The sequence below is a fragment of the Arachis duranensis genome, chromosome 9 (genome assembly GCF_000817695.3).
Source record: "Arachis duranensis cultivar V14167 chromosome 9, aradu.V14167.gnm2.J7QH, whole genome shotgun sequence".
Classification (NCBI taxonomy): domain Eukaryota; kingdom Viridiplantae; phylum Streptophyta; class Magnoliopsida; order Fabales; family Fabaceae; genus Arachis; species Arachis duranensis.
Genome location: NC_029780.3, coordinates 105,896,162 through 105,901,752, shown reverse-complemented (window position 1 = coordinate 105,901,752; position 5,591 = coordinate 105,896,162). Strand labels below are relative to the sequence as shown.

The 5,591-nt window shown below is 28.3% G+C and overlaps 1 long non-coding RNA gene across 7 annotated transcripts in view; it reads left to right on the top strand.

The window, feature by feature from the left end:
- The window catches only part of LOC107466675 (uncharacterized), a 4,470-nt gene extending 190 nt beyond the window's left edge, over positions 1–4,280 (top strand). The window contains exons 1-8 of one of the 7 annotated variants that reach the window (XR_008002511.1): positions 7–175; positions 292–431; positions 727–864; positions 1,049–1,157; positions 1,392–1,480; positions 2,056–2,273; positions 2,355–2,420; positions 4,193–4,280. This is a non-coding gene — a long non-coding RNA (uncharacterized LOC107466675). Of the gene's footprint in view, positions 1–6; positions 432–726; positions 865–1,048; positions 1,158–1,391; positions 1,481–2,055; positions 2,274–2,354; positions 2,421–4,192 lie in introns of those variants that run through there. The other 6 variants (XR_008002509.1, XR_002367638.2, XR_008002513.1 and 3 more) reach the window with 6 other exon arrangements.
- The last annotated feature ends 1,311 nt before the right edge of the window (positions 4,281–5,591 follow it).

The window sequence follows — 5,591 nt, the reverse complement described above, 5'->3', positions numbered from 1 at the left end:
ACTCTTTCTCCTTTTTCTCTCTTCTCTGATCGTCCTCCTCATTTTATCTTCATCTCATCAGAATAGAGCTAGAAGTTGCAAATGTCATCGCCTCTGGGGCGCAGATGAAGCCTTCCTTTGCCTCCATTAAAGAGCTCATCAACGATGTCCACTCTTCCACTTCCTCTCACCAACTGTTAGCTTTCATTTTTGGCCTCAAGGAGCACTTAATTGAAAACAGTCTTTTTTCATTTTTTAAGTCTTTACTTTTTTTAACAGTGTTTATTAAACTTCATGTTTTGGTGTTCATAGCAACGAACAAAGCACAGAACAGAGTTCCAGGAAATTGTGTTTTGCTGTTATAAACATTTTAATAGCAATGCTTAGTTCAACTGCTTCTTCTTGCGGAAGGGAAAAAGAGTCTGCCAAGGTGGAAGAAGAATGGACCCTCGGTAGGTATTCTTTTTCTTTGACAAGTCATTTTTGGCTAAAGAATGTATTATTTATTTATTTCTTCCAGAAATGGTATAAATACAGTTTGAAAATCGGCTATTGAAAGATTCGAGGCTTTATAGGATGCCATTGAAAGCATTGATTTGTAGATGTATAACATTCAGTAGTTACACAATCATACACACTTACTACAATATTCTTTTACTAGAATTGTATGTATGCTCATACCCATTTTATTCTTTTTGGTTTGGAATTTAGTGAGAAAATTGAAGCCTTTTTTTGTTAAATATTTAGATGCGTATTCATTTTTGTGCATTTTGAATCTTGGAACGTCAAGTAGACAAATTGGGCTTTAGACAAATGTTCTACTTGGTGAAAGAGAATGCTTTGCTTTCCAACGCTGTCAGGAGCTTAGACAAAGATGTCTCCAAGGTGCGAATTATTAGTATATAATAAAACAATTTTGTCTTTGAAGGAATAATTGTTAGCTTCTTGGCTTCATTTATCGATTTTATTGAAGAGTTTAGGACACATCCAATTCTAATTATGTCTCTCACTTGAATCTTTCTCTCATTCTTCTCATAACCACCTTCTTCCATTCGAATTCAAATTGCAGACAAGAAAACCACATGCAAATGCAAAGCAAAGAGAACATGGACATAGGAGGAGCATACTCTGTTTCTAGGAGCCATAGTGCTATATGGAAGAATGGCAGAGCATGGAAGGTAATATTTTTTATTCTTGTGGCATTTCATCATATGCATATTTGGTTTGGATTGCCAATTAATCTAGAAATGTATCCAGGCTCAAAATTTTGAAATTGATGTCACTGTTTGTTTCCTTTGCTTTTATCTATTGAAATTGATATGGTAAAAAAATTCATTTCAGTTACTATTTGTCCTTTGAAATTGAGTGGCTTAGGCATTTATAGGTTTGGCAATTTTAATATCTATTTACAGGTTTGCTAGGATCAACTTCCACAAATTCAGAGTACTTTGCCTCTGCCTCAGCACTTGCACCACCATTCATGCTTTGCTTCTGATTATATGTATGCTTTTTTCTTTTGTTTTTTATTAATTTTTCCTCTGCAAGGCCTTTTATTTGCTATTATGAGAGCAACAGTAAGAAAGAACAACAAAAAATATTTTAAAATGAATTTAACTATTTAGCTATATAAATTTTGTTCAAAAGGCGATCCTTATCCTTTTTAATGCTATAATTGTTGTTGTATTAGATGATAAGGTTGACCAAATAACCATTTTAGTTGTTTAAAAGTAAGCTAAATTTTATATTTAAGCATATCTTGATGAAGAAAATCAAAATGATGATTCAGGTAGCATTTGCAAGAAGGGCGCTGAAAGATTTAGATTTGAGGATAGCTCATAGTTAGGCCTTTTTCCTTTTCAATTATGTTAGTAGTTGGTAGTGTTAGGGATATAGATGTATGGTTTAGGTTTATGTATATTTTAGCTTCCCTTTTACCTTATTGCCATGCTAAGGTGACAAAGCTAAAGCCTGCGGATCTGCCTTTGTATTTGATGAATACCTTCCTGTCTTCATAATTCTATATTTGCACAGTTGTGTTCAATCTTTGAATACTCGGGCATATCTGTTGATGTGCAGCTAGAAGTGCAGTTAGTATTTCTTTGATGTTGGAACAAAGCTTTGGAGAAGAGAACTAATTCAACAGGTGAGACATAGTGATCTCAACACCATATCCTGTTGTTGAGTTACTTCCAATATTGTTGAAGAGCAGAGAAGTACATTATGTTGTTGAAAGGTACTGCTTATGGTGGTGTCTGATCCTGCAAGTTGGAGTGAAAGTGGTCTTATAGTAGAAAGTTAGTGATCTAGCGCTCTACTTTTATAAATTCTTATTTCATAAAGTATTTATATATATATATTTCTTTTGATGTTTGCAGATCTTGATGACACCCTTTATGCTTACAGTATGGGGTTATCAGCTCAAAAGGCAAAGAATATTAAAGGTACCAGATTGTTAACATATAATGCTGTATTACTGTCTAAAAATGAATAATGTTTAATACTTCGTGGAATTTTATTAGGCATACTCTTTGGTTTATTAGATAGTAAACCATTTTAACTGTTGATGGCCGTAATAATAACCTCTTCATTCTTTGCCACCCTTTTATAGTTTCCTTCATTACCTTGCTTCTCTTTTCTTTTTATTGCTCTTTGAATATTTGATTAGTGATACTGATCTGTGTATCACAACCTAATCCTCCTTTAATTCCATTGCTGTTATTGTGGTTGCACATATTAGTGTTATTTAGTTCTTTGGTTTCTATTGTTAGAAATCCTGCATTAACAAACACTAAGCAAAAGAATGAATGGCAATTTGTCACACATAATTTACACTGTCACAAAATACTCAAGAAACCAAATATTTAGTTCAAAAATTGCCTAATCATCGGACAAAATACATCTACAAGTTCTTTCTTATTCATATCAATAATTGGCACCAATTGCAAATCAACTTTATTGATGATAGTTATTTATTTAGTTTAGTTGATAGAGTACGTACAAACTCTCTTCGTCGATTTTCAATTCTTTTGTGTTTCATTTTTTAAAGTTGTCCATTTTAAATGTGATAGTGATGATAAAAAAGTTGGTTTAATTTGTCTCAAGATATGTACATAATTGATGTTTGAATGTGTTCTTAATTGTCCATTTTGTAGTGTTGAAGTTGGTATTTTGTTGTGGTTAATTGGTTATGTATGAAAATGACAACTAAAAATAAAATAGAAGTTTTGTAACTAATAAGTTAATGGCTAAATGCATGTTTGAAATGAAACCGAAGCAACTTAATTTATTCCATTTTTTGCATATTTATAATTGTAAGTAGAGCATTCCAATAGGCAACAATATTGGTGTTTCTTAAGGTCCTTTAATGATTTGTTTTAAAAAGCATTTTTAAATGAGTATATTGAAAGTAAAGTATTTTATGCTGTTCTGATTAATCATATTGCTGCAATGTAGTTTAATTAAGTCCTATTGTAGTTCTATGCATCTATGCAATTTTGAAATTAAAATTGAAAAAAGTTGACGAAAGGAAACACTATTGGGTGCCAAATAATTTTATGATATTGTATTAAAGAAGTTTTCTTTGAGCGGCATATTGAGATACTATGCCAAATATAATTGTGTGCTTGATAAACATGGATGATTATGTTTTGCTAATAACAAAAGACTCGCAAAAGACTAGCAAAAGTCTTTTTCTTCAAAGGTTACATATCTTGCTTTGATCTAATTATGAGGAGACAACGAAATTTCGGTTTCCCAGGATAAATATTCTTCTCCACTTTTATCATATTATTAGCTCATGAGCAGTGTGATAAGTAAGAAATTGTGATATTCTTCCTATGAATTGTGAATTTGGATGAAAAATGAGTTGTAGACTTATAGTTTGTAATAAGTATGAAATCTTCAGTGGCTCTTTGTAGAAAAACAGCAGGTAAAGCTGCAGGAGAGGACTGACAAATGTGTAAAAGAAAAACAGATGTCGAAATTTGCTTCTTTATGTTTCTTTATAAGAGTCTGATTAGAATTAGTTAACATAATTGTCCAAAATTTAATTGGTAGTTTTCTTCTCTGTTTCAACATCAATTAACTTTATATTTTTTGTGCTAGAGTTAATGGGTAGTTTTCTTTTATGCTGCAACATCAATGAACTGTGTATCTTTTTTGCTAGAGTAATATATTTTGTGATAAAGTTCTATATCTTCTATTGAATATGCAGAGCTAAAGAAGCAAAAAGTTTCTGAAGCAAGATTGGAATTGATGAGGCAGAAGCTTTGGTTCCCTCGCCACTCTCTTTTTTTTTTTATTTTAATGTTGATGTGACTTTATTTATATTATATTTTATTAAAATTAAAATTACTATAAACCAAAATATAATTCAAAAAAAATGATAATAACATTATTCTAATTCAAAAAGAGTATATATAAACCAAAATACATATTAGTTATTTGTAAAAGATAATTTTTACTTAAATGTCATGGATATTTATATTTGTTTTATTTTTTTTAAGTGGTAGATCAAAATATGAATCTAAATACGAAGAAGTCTTCATTTTTTTATAAATAGTAAAAAAATAGAATAAATGAAAATGCTTATTTTTTCGTTTTTAAATATCAAAATATAATAATAATTAATAAATAAAATAGGAGAGTATAAAAATTGTGTATTTTCGTAATTCATCATACATCTTCTTATCAATAATTTTTTTACTCTTGAAAAATTATTTAGATTTATTGACCATAAAAATAAATATATAAACCCTTCAAGATTATTCAATAAAAAATGATGTGTAACAAAATCAAAATAAAAATTTAGAAACATTATTTACAAATTAACTATTTATAAACATTATTAAGTTTAATTATTTATTTTAATTAGTATTTAATTTGAAACCAAGATAAAAATTTATATTTAAAGCACTCTTTATCTTCATGCATAATTTCAATTGTTAAAAAATATTTTATTTTATTTAATTTTTTAAATTATCTTTAATTTTATTATTTTTTTAAAATTATTAATTTATATTTTTATTATATCCCTTACTATATCAAACATTATTCTTTCTCTTGCTATTATTTTCTATACACATACCTATATGTCATTGTCTCATCGCCATTATTATTATTATTATTATATATTACCTTGTTCTTCTTTCTCGTTTTTTCTTTCTCCTTCCATCTTCTCTTCACCCAACCGTTCGTAATTAATTATCACCAAGTATTATTATCGTAACTTTTTAATATTGTCTATCACTTTGATTTATAGCCATGTATTCTTTAAACTTGTATGAGTTGTTGAAGTTTCGCTAAAAAAAGTAAGACATAAAATATTTAAAATTTTTACCTAAATTATCAAATTAACTTTTAGAATGTATAAAATTTATAAATTTAAATTAAATAAGATATTAAATAATTTATTATGTTGTTATTATGCATAACAAAATCAAAATAAAAATTTAGAAACATTATTTATAAATTAACTATTTATAAATGTTATTAAGTTTAATTATTTATTTTTAACAGTATTTAATGTGAAGTTGAGATAAAAATTTATATTCAAATGACTCTTTATCTTCATACATATTTCTAATTGATAAAAAAATATTTTTTTTAATTTT